Below are 18195 nucleotides of genomic sequence, written 5' to 3'. Positions count from 1 at the left end.
AAACATTTCGTAAAACAGGCTTTCGATGTACAAATGCAATGGCTACGATTGGAAGGTAGGTAGAATTTTATCATTCCTTGGTTTAGGAAAATCGAATATTGTAAAGTACTATTTCTATTATTTTGATTTTTTGAGAATAGTGAAAGTCTTATTCATCTGAAACTAAGGTTAAAAAAATCATTCCCTAACATGAATGATGTAAGAAAACATGCTAAAATTCAACTACAAGTGAAGATGCTGTTAACTACCAAAATTAATCCAATTCAAATTTGGTTGATTTGCTTTTCGCGAAAAAAGACCTGCTGAAACAAATAATTCAAATTAAAAAAACATATAATTGACTAACATAAATCAATTAAAAAAATAATTAATGAAAGTTATAGGAAAATGTTTTTCCCCTTTTCTTTGATATTTTCTTAAACAATTTACTTTACTACATTAGTTATTCTTTTTTTTTTTCTCCCATGCATAGAGTATGTGCAATACTTAAAAAATTTGAACTCGAGATTTTCACGAACGCCTGTGTTTCAGGTCTCCTTGAGCCCGTAAAAAACATCTTAAGAATTATATCTGCCTACAAATACGATAACTAAAAAATCTTTGTAAGTTAGACATGAAAGTGCGAATGTGGCTTATCAAAGATCTCGATGGGATTTTGGATTCAAACAAATAAAGAGAAGTACGCCTGTCTTACTTATACTTGTACATGTGAACATGATGGATAAAGCAAAAAGCAGGAGGGGTTTCCTCGAAATGTTCTCGTATACTCTAATAAATGCACTTGGGTGTTATTAGCTGCATGCTATTGGCGAACAAAGTGACGAAAGAGCTTATGAGCACGAAATCTTTGGCGATTAATAGCCAAAAATTGTTTCATTTACATTAACCAGAACATGTCATATACAACAACCAGAACACATTTTTCAAGAACGACTGAAACCGAAATTCAACACAGAACTACAATTGTAGTCACAAAATCACTTACCAAATTTCATATATTTAAGTCAATGTGTTTACGTGTTTGCAAAAGTACAGACCACCAGCCTCTTGATGGACACGATTCCAACTTCAACAGATACCTACACTTGAGATGTTAAATTTGAGTAACAATTTTTATCCATCTCTCTCTCTCTTCGTTTTATATTTATCGTGTTAATTTATATTTGGATAATTGGACTGACAGACTTCCTCAGAATAGATTTCTTACGAAATTTGCCTTTAATCTACAAATTTAATGTAAAGACCCTATCCCAATATCAATCTTTTAACCTTAAACGTTTCTGAGTTATCGAGTTCAAAGACAGATAAGATATAATTCCAAAAATGCATTTTTCATACTCGAGGAGGTCAGAAGCGAGGAGATTCATCAAGATTCAATTTCTAATTTTTTTGTTGACAATCGCAATACTTTCTTTAAGTATATTTCGTGCATGAAAAATAAAAAAAAATCTGAAAACTAGATAGATAAATTTTTGGAAAAGTGGCTTTATAGTCAGAATTGTGGGGCTGTGTTAGATTTTGATCATAGTAATCATCTGCCGTTCTGCACATAGAGATAAAGTCATAGAGAGAAACTCTTGATGAGGTTTTTTAAGACTTATTCTTGACAGAATTTCGAATTCTGGGACAAAATTCAGAAAAACTGGCCCCTTTCACTAAATGCTTTTCGAGGCTCTCGGCAACGATCAGAAGTACCTCTCAACACCTGTAATCCGGTGGCCTGTTTAACAGCAAAAGATATCGATAAGGAAAGCGAGCTGAGGAGGAGGACGGATAAGAATACCCGCACACGTCACCATCCGATCCAGAAATAGTGAAGGGTATGCGTGGGCGGACCCCCGCCCCAGCTTCTCTTGTCGTGAGCTTCTCTCTAATCAACTGAGCTACGGCCGATAAAGTGGACGCCATTATAAAATAAACGGTAGAGGATCTTCCCAGAACTTATTTAAACTGTTTACGGATTTGGCCAATAAAATTTAGAAAAAAGAAGAAAAAGAAAAAGATTGTTTATAGTTACTCGCTCAGCTTTGGAAACCTTTATCGAAAGAAAAAGAGATAAAAATAGCCCGCCGAAAGCTGCTGCCAATTAGAAATAATCCTGTGAGAAAAAAAAGTTCAACCTCTTTTTTTTAAATCTATTTAACAGCAATAAAAAAATTCCTTATGCCGATGTAATTAATTCTGAATTCAAGCGTCGGTTCAAGACGCGAAGTGCCTATTTCGACACTTTAGTTCAGAAGCCCGCTCATTCTATAATAATAAAATTTTCAGATTTTTTTTAATTAAATAAATGAAATATATAATAATCGCAAAAACATTTTTCAATTAAGAATCAATGCACTCTTAGTGTTTATAATCAAATTATAAAGTATTTTATAATCATTCAATTATATATTTAATATTAAGATGTATTTATTATTAATGAAGATAAATTTAATGAAACAGCTTGTTTCATTGTTAGTGTTGGATTTTATTTCCCTTTTTTTTTAAATGCAAGTCGGAATCAAGTCGGAATTGTGTCTTGAAATTATTTTGAATGAATAGTATGGTTGAAAATTCAATTTCGCTAACATATGAGGTATTGAAAGCCATGCAAAACTGAATCATTTTCTTAAAAATTGCTCATCTTTTTCTCTTCTTTTGAAACAAAATGTGCAGAAATCATCACTCTTCCATGAGATATCTGTCCCATGAAATATCTAAAAGATTATCACTTTTTTAAACAGAAATATTATCTAGAACAGTTTCTGAAATAAAAATATGAAACGAATAGAAAACGAATCTTTTGTTTAATTTCATTTCTAAATTTCGATAAAATAGGCTATTCCAGTATCGTAGTCAGCATATAACCCATATAGCACTGATTTAAGGAAGAAGAGCATGGAAGAAAATGATAAGCGGCCGGAAAGAAGAAACTTTTAGAACTTAATTTAAATCTACACGGCAATCATAATTAGTAAAAGGGACAAGCGATGATAAAAAGACGTCTGTTTACATAGAGCTACAACAGCAAAGTAGAGAGAAATATGTCCCTTTAGTAGTTTTACTGTGAAATTCTGACAGGGATTTCTTTGATTCGTGTAGACTTAGGAAAGGGAATTTTAGGCATCTTTAAAAGAATGTTGTAGGCGTTAAGGATTTTCTCCTTTTGCTCGGGGCCTGAGGACCAAAGAGTCAGCAATTTTTAAGAGCGCGTACTAAATATAATTAAATAAAATTCGGGTCAGGAAACAAGAGAACATGAAGTAACATGGACTAATTTAAGCTAATATAAAGGAAATGGACTAAAACTTAAATTAAGAGATATCATTACATATATATAGTTAGTTTTCGCGCTTTCATCACTATGAGATTATAGAGACAAATAATGAACACTATTAAAATTTTGTATTAATATACAGTGTATTATTTTTCTTTCGACAAGCTCCCAACACGTAGAGAAAAAAACGTGCCCCACACTGAATCAGTGATTTGTTGAGGGTTGCTGCTTTCTAGATACGACTACCTACGTACATGCGATATGCTTTGCCCGCCCAGGAGAACGGGCGTGGAGTCACGTATGTGGAATGAGATGTTTCCATTCATATCTCTATATAACATAAAATTATGCGATTCTTGTTATATAGAGAAGAATTATCGTTCTATATATTATTCAAGAACAATAAAAAGAATTTTCCGGGGGAAAATTAAGGTCAGGATGAACACTCGCTTCCCTCAACGGCTACTAATACCTCTGAGGATTGGGGTTATATTGGGGCACTGATGCTTATTAATTTAAAGTTTTGTTTAGTTATATTAACGTCCTGTTTTAAAGCAACACTATGGCACACTATTTTGGAACGGACCTCGCAATTTTGAACGGTGGTCAGATGACGCGGACGACATATGAGCTGACACCCGTACTCTCTCTAAACTTCCACACCACACCGGCAGGAGGTCATTCACCCCGATGGATTTAGCGTGCACCAGCCCCGCTTACACGATGGTTCTGCAGAGGAAACGGGTTTCGAACGTGAAGCCTTTAGGTTCGGAAACCGAGACCTTACCAACAGGCCACCGCAGGTTCTTGTTATTTTAAAGGCAAATCAGGAAGGAAATTATCATTAGGCGAATACGAAATTTGGTAAAATTGATTTACTGCGTTTTCACATATACAAAAAATAAACCAAGAAATATTAATAATGAATTTAAGTTGTCTGTTTTAAAAGTAAATCCAAAGACTAATGTCTATAAATATATAACGTTCGCACTTTAAGACTGTTTACAAGCTTACTTCGGCAAAGGACTGTGACAATGTTTTTTTTTTCTTTTTTTTCTTTTAGGTAATGAAAAAATGAGTTTAATTCGAGGAATTCCGATTATCAATCGAAATAGACGAAAACGAAAATATATAAGAATCAATCATTCATAAAGTCCAGTCGTTATGAACGAATGAGTAATGTGTTTTAGTAAACGGAGCGGAATTACTAAAGGAGCAACACCAATTTGCATTGCCAATTAAGTAAATTCAATTTTGATTTTTAAATATATTAGAATCATTTGTTTTTGTTCTTTTTAATGAATGCATGTATGAATGCATGCATTTTTTTAATGAATTTCCATTAATCTGTGGCCTCTGGTGTTAATTTCCATTAATCTGTGGCCTCTGGTATTATAATGCGAAATCATCGGAAGACTTATTTTAATTCCGTATAGCGCTTCACGATCAAAGCATGGCACTGACCTTTTAACAAAGTTTCATTTTTGTGAAAATTCAAAAAATCGTCTGCCGTTTTCTGTGCGTTCCGTTACTCCCAGACGGGATCGTTTTGTTTCGCCACGCACATGGCCGTGGGAACAAAAGAAAGTACACAATGCAAAAAAGAAATCCGCTAATGCCTCGTACACTAACAGGCGAAGACAAGATGGGTTTTCTTGCCCGCCAGTGACACGTTCTTGATCTGCGGCCAGCACATACTCGAGGATCCGGAGTGAGTGATTCAGAGACTTTTGCCACCGCGCGCCAATTGTTCTCTGTGTGATGAATCGCCTCTCCCATAACGTATGTTGTACCCACTCGCCTTTTTTTTTCCACCACAACAACAGAAATGAAAATCTTTTTCTAATTGGACGTGCCATTGAGACGTAATCGTTTGTAACAGACGTGTCAGGAAGACCCTTCATCTTCCTTAACTGCCGGTGACGATGCTGTTGCTGCCACTGAGAGCAGGGGCGGATTCACAGCAGAATTTACAGGTGCTCTTAGGAATGAAAAATGATTTTAAAAAAAAGAATAAAAAAATGTGGGAATGTCCTCTCAAATGTTTTCGCAGCACGGAGCACTCTGTGAAAGCATTTGAGTCTCGTCACTTCTGCACACAGAGGAGAGTATCGAGTAAGCTATTTGATTCTCATTTGGCAGCCCGACCAAGACATGTTTTTGACACATTCTGGTGATAAAAACATGTGCCAACGCACGCAGGAAATCAAGATAAATTTCATCCAAAATTTATATAAATCCTGTTTGTTCATAGGCAGAAAAAATTACGAACGATTCTTCTTTATTGTTTTACGGACTCGGAGATTCGTCAAAATCTCACGATCTAATAATAATTTGGCGAAAAAGAAAAAAGTAAAAGTGCAGATATGTGTGGGGAAAGGAAGTCAAAAAAAGGATAATAATCGACAAACAATAAATAAAGAATGGCTCATATCAATCGGGATTAGGGATTGCAATACCGGAACAAAATTTCAATACCGGTATTCGGTATTTTTTGGATCTTAATACCGGGATACCGGTTTTAATACCGGTATTAGAAATTTTAGGAAAAAAAAGAAAACACAGGTGTTTTTTTGTTTTATTTGCCAGTTTTATTAAATATCACAAAAAATTTATAACTTATAAATTATAACAGTATATAAAGAATCACAAAAAAAAAGTAAAAGAACATCTTGTTTATTTAAATCACAAAAAAAGTGTGAATATCACTATTCAGTCTGTGGTACTATTACAAATTTTTGAAATGTGATCTTAAAAAACATAATGCATCAATTGTACTATCATTAAGCCTGAAAAGTAATCTTGTGCAAAAATGACCAGCTGTCGAAAACGCTCTTTCGGCATCTACGCTAGTTGGTGATACTGTTAGCAATGCGCGATATACTTTTTCCAAGTATTTACCTCTTAATCCCTCATCTTCAAATAAATCAATTTCTCGTCGGAGGGTTTTGGATATAGATGATTTCAGTATTGTATTTTGGTTCGTTGAAATTTTTTTATTTACCGCTACTTCTAATTTTTGTTCAAGAGACAACCCCTTTTCACTATCGACATTAGTGTCATCATAATCTTCGATAACTGAACCGCATTCTTCTGAATGTGGATAGGTTTGTGGGTAAAAATTTTAAGAAAATTTACTATAAATTTAATCAGATTTGAATTGGTTATTTTCTTTTCTTCTTTTCCATTTTCATTTTTAAAATCATTATAATTATATAAATACCATAAGACATTTTCTATTTCGGTATGCCTTTCTTCTGTGCGGTTTTTCAATGTAATATATAATTCTTCAGATAGTGATGTGCGCTGTTCTTTCAGTGACTGCAACATGAAATGTATTGTTGCATTAGCTGTTAATAAATTAGAATCTCTCCGACATAATGCCTCAATAGTAAGTTTTATTGGAAGTAGAGCTGATGCAGTTCTGATTAAGTCGCATTTACTATCTGAAACATTAATTTACAGGTTTAAATCGATTATTGGTTGGATTGGATTTCTCAGTTTCAAAAATCGTTCCATCATTAGGAATAAACTGTTCCAAAGTGTTTTAGAATCTAATATTAACATATATTCTGTTTTATTTTCAGTTAGTATATATTTTAGTAATATGTCATTTTTTATAGAAGAACGTTTAAATATCTTTTCGAACTTTATAAATTATAGGAAGCAATTCTTGATGGGTTAATATTTCATCCTCATCACCAATGTCTTCTTCAACAATTACATTGTCTTATCTTCATTGTCAATATCACTCACACTCTTACTCTCTTCAAAGTTGGAATCCGAAGTTTCTGTATCCACAGTATTTGGATTCTTCTGTTCTTTATTTTTTTGGTATAATACATCTATTACTCTTAATTGAATTCCATGAGCATAGCACAATTGCTGATTTGCACCAATCAACTTTCCAACTTTTTTCATAGCTGTTGCTCCTTCAGTCATTATGGATACAATATCTTTTTTCAGGGATAATCCATGTTTCGCTAAGTTAGACTTAAGCGATTAATTAAGCCATTAATTAGCTAGTTAATTTCGTCCGTTAGGGAGACATAAAACAAAAACGTATACTATTTTGCTATGTTGGCGATCCCTGAACATATATATAGGGGAGGCAGTTTTAAAAATTTCTAGTAAATACCGAAAAACCGGTATTTAAACTTGTGAATACCGGTATTACAAAATTGTTCAAATGTCTCAAAATACCGGTATTCGGTATCCCGGTATACCGGTATTGCAATCCCTAATCGGGATCCAAGCTTTTGGTCTCAGAATCGAATAAAATTGTGAAAAATGTACCACTTCATTTACAATTATATGCTTCTAATTAAATTTTTTTAAGTATAATTTCAATTTAACTTTAAAAAATGATCTTCATAGAAAATAACACACTCTATTTGAGCACCATATCCAAATCCACGTCCTTCCAACATTCTAAATCCCATATGCATGCTTTTGTTGTAGATAACACGCCCCTATAGGAAGCTCCAATAATGTCTGGAACCCATATATAACTGGGACAATTCGTTATCTGACGGCATCAAAATTCTCAACCCTATAAATTTAACTGTAGAATATCCATTTTACATATCTTTGAGCTCAGCTATAATTATCTAGATAGATTTCTGTAAAAAAAGAGTATTAGTGATATATCCGAAAAATATTTAGAATTTAGGTACATAGTCTCTCTCGTCTGAACGCGAGCTGGACATTCGTCTGATCAGAATTTTGTCCAGAGGAATCAGACATCGCATAAGCTCAGACCAAAAAATACTGAACTTCCATAAAATAATTCATTGTGCCAAACATAAACAGAGAAAACTAAAATAATTATTATTAATTGAAGTATAAAATGAATAAATGTATACAAAGAAAGCTAGAGATAATAAAAATATTGTAAGATTATTAACTGAAAGAAAATAAGTCGGTCTCAAGAATGATTTATTTCGATTCCGAAAAAGCTGAAATCCGCGCGCTTCATAGGAAATATGTCGTGTCTGAGGAATTAATCTTCCAACAACCAGTTTTCGGAATATCTGGAGCAACCACAGAATTCGCTCGCGTACAGCATCTGGTTTTTTTTTTATCGCCCAAGTCCACCTCCGCATCTGTAACGCATCTGGCACATCCATCAGCTTACTTTTTCCCAAATGTTGGGATCCACTGAAGGAATTTGATACATTTAGTAAAGTAGCTACTCTTTATACAAAGTGCAAAGTCTGTCCCTGATTAACTATTGGAAATGAGAATGTAATAGTTTTATCATGGGATGGCTGGCTCCGAGTCCGAAGTAGTTTTTTTTTAACAGTAGAATGGATAATACAGCTATTTTATAAACAGTGAACAAGAATTCGAAACAGAATCGTTGGGGAACGGGGTGAAGCATCAAGTGTTTGTGGTTCAATAAAACGGAATTGACCATTCCTTTTCAAAGACAATTAAGACGTTTTTATGGACATCTGTCCCAAACAGTTTGCAATGCTGAAACAGTGAAGACAAATGCTGGGAAATACACAGGGAGAACTAGACTGTATCCTTCACAAACGTTTAATTACAAAGAGAACACAGCTGAAATCTGTTAAGGTAACTAACCGGCTTCGTTACAAATTCGTTTGAAGTAGTTACAATTTGCAAAAAAAAAAAAAAAACATATATGCCTATGTCAAATAGTTTTAGCGCATTAAATTTCTGTAATTATAGAAAGAACTTATATATTAAAAGTCCAATTCCTAACGGCAGCCGGCCGAATGGTGCTCCGATTTAGAATGCTTAACAGTAATTTTATTAGTTTAAGTTGGCCTTTAAAACAAGTTCGCAAAAAAAACCGGCTTTTAAGCTTACATCGAGTTACGTTCCCAGATAACTAAAAAATTAAAACGGCTATTTTTCGCATTTAAAGAAAAATTTATTAATCTGGGAAGAAATTTAAAGATGGGAGTTATTAAAAAAGACATACAAAACAAACTGTCGAACATTATAATAACGTATTAACTTAAAGGCACATATTTCTGAAAAAAATATTTCGCTTCTTTAAAAAGTTTAAGTGAAATTTTAGAAACCTTATTAAACACGTTTCACATAAAAAATAATAACAGTAAAAATTGCAAACCGATAACCTAAAAGCCTAATTAAGCTAACGTAACATTCAAAAGCTCATTTCATATTTTTAATTTTTTAACTTTTTAACTTTTCCTCTCAGAAAGGTAAACGTGAAAAACCGGTATATCAGCATCCATGTCCGGGTACAAACTCAGAGGTCTGTTCCAAACTCAACGGCTTAATCCAACAAAAAAAGCTGTTTCTGTATTCCCCCCTCCCTCATTTTGATATTTTTCAGGACAATTCGACTGGACTTATGTTGGAAAGTAAATTCACACCACTGCACTGCCTTTCTAATCAGCTCACTGGTAAAGATGCTGTAGAATTTCTGTTCCGAATGCACTTCCTCTTGCGCAGAATTTCTATCTAAAAAAGAAACGCACTTCGGACACATCTCCTAAAACGGGGAGAGGGGGGGGGAATCGTCCGTCTGATGACGAAAAAACCTTGGAAGGAATCATATTTCAGTCGCAAATTCGGCTGCAACAATAGAATAGCTGTTATCCAACTTCCTATTACGTCACACGAATATTAACTTCTCTCTTCAGCCGGGTGATTCAGGGTTCACATAGCGCACAAATCAACAAGTGCCAGCTCTGACCTGTGACGCAAGAGGTCCTTCAAATAAATAGTAGCTGCATATTCATTGCGTTTCTTACTGCCAGCGATTCTCACCAGATTTTTCAGCAAATGAAATCTGGTTACTCGTTCTTTCCCGGCGGACATTTTACTCATGTAAGCGTGTAAAATCAGGGGCATTTAATTTCTTATCAGAACAAATCCGAGGCAATTTTTGAATCTAGAACAGAGTCGAAATTGTCCCTGTTGATCTGGCACGTTTATTTTCTTTAAGACTTAATTTAAAATTTAAATTTTATATAATTATCATTTATACCAAACAATACCACATGATCAGCCGAATACCTTGAAATAAAAAGTCCCTTTTCTTACGTTGTAAATTAACCGATTGCTCTCCAAATAATGCACTGGTGCACAGCATAGTATTACTCGAAAACGCATATCGATTAGAATTAAATGCATATTTTTACATGGCAGTTCGTATTATATTGTCGAATTTTAAATTGAAAATTTAGGAAAAAGAAAAAAAATCTCGCAGTCTCAAGAAAGCATAACAAAGTACCGCCGATTTCATGGAATTGTTTGGCTAACATAAATGCAAACCGATTCATTGCTTGTTTGCAAAAAGGAAATAATACATAAATTCTTCCATTTTTAACATATTTTTATTACTCGTTTTGTGATCTGTTCGATACAAATTTTATAATTGATTATAAGCCAACTTCGCGATGAGTCTGACTTGAAATTTGAAACTGAGCTCAGAACTGGGTAACAATGCAATATGAACTCGTTTTTTTTTGTTTATTACAAATTATCGATTATAAACTTTCATTATCGACAGCGCTTTGCCAAGTCGTTAGTTCATCGGGGACTTAGTTTAAAATCGATTGCAAAATTTACACACAAAAGAGTAAAAAGCACAAAATATATTTATTGATTAAATACAGAGAAAATTAATATATTGCGCTTTGAAAAAGGACGAAAAATCCTGAAAATTTGTAACTGTGAATTTTAATCTGAATAGGGCTTTAGTCCGTTTTAAAAATGCGGTACATCGAAAAAAAAAATCTTTAATATTCATTTATTTACTATTGTTGTTGTCTTCTGCCTCCAAGTTTGATTCCAGCTCTATCAAATCCATTTCTTTTCACTGGTGTTTCAACCAGTGAAAACCAGTCGCTCACAATTTGCTAGAAATCTAACAATTAAGTGTTAAGATCATATACCAAATTTCATCAATTTAGCTCAAAGCGTTCTTGAATTATTTTTGTCAAGACATAATGTCAAAAATGTATTTTTCGAACTTGGTCTAAAACGTGGGATTCATCAAAATCACAAGTTCGAATTTTTTTTTTTTTTTTTTTTTTTTTTTGATGATAACAATACTTTCTCTGTACTTCGGTTCATAAGAAAATAAAAAGCGAGAAAAAGAAATTCCTACTTTTTTCTTTTCTTAATTGTAAATTTAACTTTTACTTTTGATGTTTACAAAATTTAAAATTAATCAAAATTTCCCCTAATCTCGCAAAGCCTCTTCAAAATAAATTAATTAGTTAATTAACCACAGAGTTAATTTTAAATTGTTTTCATATTATGAATTGAATAGTATCTATTGCATTGACAACTGACTTAAATGAAAAAAAATTGCTCAAGTTAAATGCTGTTTTCCATTATATTCTGTAACTTTATCACATATTACAAAAAGTTCGAAAATGGATCGATTCCTTAGTATATCTTGATCAATATGATTTCGCTATCTCCCCTACCAAAATAACAGAAGTCCTATCAATTTTCTTCTCTTCAGAAATAGTATAAGAGAACTAAATATATCCTGACTGGGCTTGATCTGGAAGCCGGATTTAAACCTAAAACGATTTTTCGTTCTTACTGGTCTAATAAATTGACGTCTATTAGTCTATAGCATAGTATAATCCCTTTATGAAAATGTTAATTATTTTATATTAAAAATAGAAAGGGGTTTAATTATTTATTAAAACACTTAGAAAATTCTGAATTTTGTTTTGCATTTATCGTTAAATGTTTAACAAAGAAAATTCTGAATTTTGTTTTGCACTTATCGTTAAATGTTTAACAAATCCCTTTTCTTTTTAAAAAATTAACACAATTTTTGCTTTTTCTCGCATTTTCTAATTTTTTTTTTTTCTATTTGAATTCAAAAATTGAAAATGTTTTTATTCATACTCAAAATTTTAAGGATATACGTTGTGGAAAGAAAATGTAACGCAATATATTATAATCCCCGTAATAAGTAACCAGTCGCCTTTGGCGATAAGCTGGTTCACCAGGAAAAATGTGATTCTTAATTTAGGTAAACTGTTAAAATATAACTTCACATTTATAATTCTGCCAAATTGTCAACCGTTTAAACCGTGTTATTTTAATTATCTTACTTGTGTTTATAGTGCAGAATATAGTGCACCTTTCGAATAGAGATGAGTCCCATAACATTATAATGCTATTAAAAATGTCAGGTTCGTCTGTTTATTACACTTCTGGATATTGAAACTTCAGTTTTTTATGCATCTTGAGAACTACATAGAATCTTCCAACAATGGAAGATAAACATACGATTAAATATTTCATAAAACAATGAAAACGATTTGAATTCAAAGCAATAATGTAATTTACTGATGGAAATCCCTCAAAAAATTTTTACAAAAAAATTGTCAAAATTTAGAAAAAATTTGAACGACTAATAAATTGAGACCATTAAAAAGACAATTTTAAGTTTTGAAACAGTGTAAAATTCATTTTTGTGCAATAATATCTTCGAAAGTTATAGTTGGAAAACGCCAAAATTCAAAATTTTTTAAAAGGAATCGCACCAAGGCGCGCGTTTCCACTTCATACACACATTCAACTTTATTATTAGTAGAGATAAGAGATTAATTCGTCATTTTTTTAGTTGTTAGTTTGCATTATTATGTATTTTGTCTGATTTGTCTTCAATGATAATGAATGTGCTATTTATCTCTAACATTCGTGCACAACTGTACAAAATTTATATGGATTTATAAACATTAATAGAATACTTCTGTGACTCTAGGGTTTATTACATTACTTGCAGATCGTGGGATGTTCATTTAATTTATGAGATTAATAGGAATTAAGCCATACGATTAATATTATTAAATGCTAGAAATTTTTAATCAAGGAATTAAACCAAATTTAGAATAAACTGAAAAAAATGTTTATTAAATATTAATTCAAAGAAACAATTAAATTGATGCTCTGAAAGTCTGTATGCTATGTTTACTGAGAGAACAGAGTAGTGGTTAGGTTTGTCAGTCAAGCAAGGCTTATTTGTTTCTAATAAGAAAGAGGGGGGAGGGGGGTAATGAAGTCGAATCTTTCTTTTTAACACCGGTTTTGAAAGGATATTGAAAAACCATGACCAAGAATTATTATTGATGACACCAAGCACAAAGATGCCAATGTTTCAAGATTTTCTATGTATTCGGGTTCTATTTTCTCTCTCGCCTCCTCCCCCTGAAAACAATAAGGAGTCAACTCGACACTTCTATGAGATTCGTGATTTTCACCCGATACAGCAAAACCTTAGAAATTTTAAGTTGCAGTTATTAGACATGAGAAACGTGGAAAAACAAAAATTTACGGAATTCAGAATTAAATAAATATAAAAAAATATATTTATGTTTAAATTAAAATACAGTGAAAATGAAACAATTTTTAAAACTCGGAAAAGGACCGCATTCATGTAATGTGCAAAGAATATCCACAGAATCCTACATCAATTCGAATTTTTTGAATGACCCACAAGAAGTTGATGGATGAAACGATTGAACCTCAAATGGAAGCTTTATGGCTTGTACCCATTGCAATGCGTTTATTAAATTCGATTTTAACGGAATCATCAAGGGCTGGAGTAATAAAGTGACAAATCAAAACCGTAACTAAAAATGTGCACACATTTAGCCAGAAGAAAAAATGCTGCACTTCTTTACTAGTTACTTAGTTTCGCATATCTCCACCTTCCGAAGAAAAAATGTTGCTGCCCCGCTTCCTTCACACCAAATCATATGAATTCATAATACGTTCTACTAGTAGTAAACTTAATAATTAAGAATATATTTAATAATTATGAGATATGTGTGTATAAAGATGTTCATATCAAAATAATTTTGAAAATTACAAAGCAGTTACAAATTTAGTGTTATTGTGTTTAAATTAAAACACTTAACTTTAAAAATTGTAAAACAATATAAAGTATTCTTGCAGTCATTAAGCGTTATCATATCAAATATTATATTCATTTTAATGTAGACTTTGCTTAAAATATTACTATAATGATTTGAGAACCGAATCGACTGATATTATCATACGTTTTATTGATTACAATGTAAATAACTTTTGTTATAATAATAAGATTTTCTCTCAGTTTAAAAGAAAACTTTTTAAATTTATATGCGTTGTATGTAAGATTAAACGATGCCAATTGATCATATTTTCACTAAAATAAATTTTTGATTCTTAAAAGATTTCATAAAATAAAAGGAAATCTATGCAATAAGTTTAAAAGAATAGTTTCATCAACGATCCATATTCTTTAAGTATTATAATCAATTTAAGCGGATTGGAATTGAACTCCTTTAACTATCCGATTTTTTCCCCGTTAAATTTCCAAGACATTTCTTTTTTCCCCCCTTTCTTTCTTTTTTCCCTTTAAATAAATTTGAATCATTTTATTTTATGCAATCACTAAGTAAACTATTACAATGAATTTTTGCAAAGTTTGAATTTTTAAAACACCAACTAAAACGGAAAAACATCAGATCCATTTGATTAAAGCTATATAAATCTTACAGAATAACAATTTCAACCTTTATGTCATATTTATTTCATTTAAGATAAATAAGAAAAATACGAAAACAGAAAAATATCACTAAAATCGCAGCATTTTAAAATAAAATTTTATCGGGAAAGTATATTCTTAACCAGATTCTCAAACGATAATCAATCAATGCATACAAATGTCGCAATTTTATATCACAAAATTGAAGAATGTTATTTACCATGGAAAATATGTTTTTTGATGGACATCTTTATGGCTCTAATCACAATTCTTCCGTTAGTTTTGCATTTTTTTTAATCTTTAATATCGGCTTAAACTTTGATAGCACGAACCATCTCCAATACACATGGGCAACATGTGAACTAAAGATGATATCCCATTTATTCTAATGTAAACTAATAGAACATTTTTAAAAATTTTAAGGAATTTTAAACTCTATTTTGAAGTAATGCAATGGATTTAACTTAACTTGACCTAATTTAATTTTCTAAAAAATTATCTTATATTTAATAACTATACATGCACACATAAAATAAGTATCCTCTCACTCATGTGTGAATAAAAGCAATGACTAAAACCAATGAAAAATGCTGTTGTAAAATACTCTCAAAATCATTTTGAAATATCAGTTGAGAAAAAATTCTGCAAGGAATTAAAGAAGCTTTCAATATCCATGAAAAACTAATTTTCTAAATTTTAAAGTGGTATAAAAATGGTTCTTGCGCGCCATTACGTTCTGCTGTTACTAAGGAAAGACATTAGTATTTTAGATTAATTTATAATAGAAATTTCGAAGACAAAAATTCTTTAAGTGAGTATCAAATAATATCCAAGAAGTAACATGCAAGGCCAATTTATTAACACGAACTCACCGACTTGTCCTATTTCATGTATTGAATGATTTTTCCATCATTTGGCAGATAATACACAACTTTTAAACATATTACATAGCAGATAATACACAACTGTTAAAAACTGGTCATAAAAACTGCAGTTAAAATAGACGCAACACTGCCTATCAGGAAATCAGATTGCTGACACATTGTGCCTGATCAAAAAAAGAAGAAGAAACGCTATATGATATGAAGTTATTATTGGAAATAAGGGCGCAATTTTTTTACATTTCATGAGATATTATTTACCGAAATCTGACTCATATTTCATGAAATTAGTTGCACCATTTTCATTATTACAACTGCTTAAATAACATTTCTCTTACGGCACTCTTTTGATACAAAACAATAAAATATGTAATAGTTTTTTAATAAAATTGGTTTACTGCACGTAAAAAAATATTTAAAATTATACAAAAAAATATCGACAACTTAAATTTATTACATTTTAGCTCTGTAAAAAAAAACAAAAAAAAAAAAAAAAAAAAAAAACTGGAAGCTAAAATGGAGGATAGGTACAATAAAACCTAAAGAGAATGAAAATTAAACATATTGAAAAATAAATGCCTACATTTCCAGCAAGTGAAATATTTATAAAATTATTTAATGATAAAATGATTTCATATTTTCCCAAGTTAACATTTAAGCATTTTTTTAATTATGTCTAATTTAAATGATAATCATTCCCCTGCTTGAAATAACCGACTGAATATTTTCAGCAATAAATAAATCAAGAAAATTTCGATATAGCATGTTGAATGAAATTTGTTTAACAAATCAAATTTTCAGACAGAAAACGGAAAATTTATATAAAAGAGTTTGTTCATTCCCGAATTTCTAAAAAACTTTCTAGACCTAAAACTACTAAATAAATTTCGCAACTAATTTTGACAGATCCTTCTAACAAAATGTCGCTAACTGCGACAGCTGGTGCTCAATGCCACTGGAGAAGAAAAAAAATCCTGAAATAATTTAATAATAATTAAAGAAATTAAAAAAGAAGAAAAACGGCCAATGATTGCAGACCTAATACACAGGTCAGCTTTATCATCAATTTTCTTTTTTTTTTTTTTTTCTTTTTTTTGTGCGGATAAATTTCCGAAACAGGCTGCAGTCCGATGACAACCCTATTCTAAATAACGGCACCCATTTCCAAGAGAAGGAAGCTTATCTCGTACGAACCGATAAATGCTTTTCTGCCCTTATCAACTCACTAAACCGAATGTCACTCAACATCTGTCCATAAACAACTGCGTCGATGGAATCGAATCAGAATTTCACCGAAGAACGGCAACGCACTAACCTAACGCGTAATTCTATGGAACCTCGTGCCTGTATCCGTTTCAAATCAAACCACACCCATTCCACATGCGTTGGAACCCTTCCTTCCCTAAGTAGGCACAGGTCCGTATGGACCCCGAGAAACATGAAAAAAAAGGGTGCGATAAAGAATCAGCAAAGAGGGGTGATCACACTTACCAGGTTGTGGAGTTGTTTGAAGAGCGGAGGGGTGGGTTCAGACGGAATGGAACACTGCCGCTGTTTTAAGTCTTCCGACGAGCGTCTTCTATGCGTATTGCCACCGCCATCTTACGGTTGTGTGTTTTGTTGCGAGGTGTGGGTGCTCAGATTCCACAAGTAGTGGCGCCAACCCTCCCGTGACGTCAGATGATGTAGGGTTGCCGGCAATAAAGAGGAAAGCGTCGCCAAGGCGACCCGGTACGCAGCGGGGTCGATTAAAAATAATTCCAATCTTTTCTGAAAGTACAGAAATCAGAGGTCCAGTACCGTAACTAGCTTGAGAGAACTATTGAATGTTTCAGGATTGGTCCTTACATGGCTATCAATTAAACAATTGTTAAGGTTATTATTTGGTATTTGCAATGCTACTTAATTTTTTGCTTTCGTATAATTTACAACAGGTGTTCACTGGACTTTACTCATATTAAAATCAAGCATCATTTTTTTTAAAAAAACAACTATTGCTCATGTCACTATTCTAACTACACTTCTAATTAATTAAAGTTATTTAAGTTTTATGTATTTTTTAATTCTCTGATAATAGTTTGTTTCATAATTTTTTTAAAAAAAAATCTGATGATATAATTAAATAGTATTTAAATTGTAATTAAATAATATTAATAATATGTAATAGTAATTAAAATGTAATTTTTTTCCATTTTGTTAAAAATTATTTTTAATTTAAATTCTGAATTTTTTTTTTTATATGCATATTCGATACATTGTAGCCAACTCTTTTAAAGTGAACCCGCAACTAATTTTTTTTTTATTTCAGTTTGCTACTTAAAATTGCTTGTGCAGAGATTCATTTAGAATTAATAGAAAATATCTTATTTTGAAGCTGGAGAAAAGGAAAGTGATATTTACTTTCCCCAGGGGTTCTTAGAGGGCATAATCGAGCCCTGGTTGTAAAGATAAACTCATCAATATCACTGATTAGATGTATTTTATTTCTTGGGATATTTAATATTCTTTATAATAATATTACGAAGGATCTTATAATAGAAATTACT

The 18195-nt window shown here is 31.8% G+C and overlaps 1 protein-coding gene across 4 annotated transcripts in view; it reads right to left on the bottom strand.

Annotated features, from left to right (window-relative positions):
- LOC129965616 (muscleblind-like protein 1) overlaps window positions 1-17286 on the bottom strand; it is a 156721-nt gene extending 139435 nt beyond the window's left edge. For all 4 annotated transcript variants that reach the window (XM_056079664.1, XM_056079665.1, XM_056079667.1 and 1 more), the window contains exon 1: window positions 17141-17286. The gene's annotated coding sequence lies outside the window, so the exon portion shown is untranslated. The remainder of the gene's footprint in view (window positions 1-17140) is intronic.
- Window positions 17287-18195: the final 909 nt, after the last annotated feature.

Source organism: Argiope bruennichi, chromosome 4 (genome assembly GCF_947563725.1).
Source record: "Argiope bruennichi chromosome 4, qqArgBrue1.1, whole genome shotgun sequence".
Lineage (NCBI taxonomy): Eukaryota > Metazoa > Arthropoda > Arachnida > Araneae > Araneidae > Argiope > Argiope bruennichi.
Note: the sequence above shows the minus strand (reverse complement) of the source record. Positions and strands in the feature narration are given on the sequence as shown.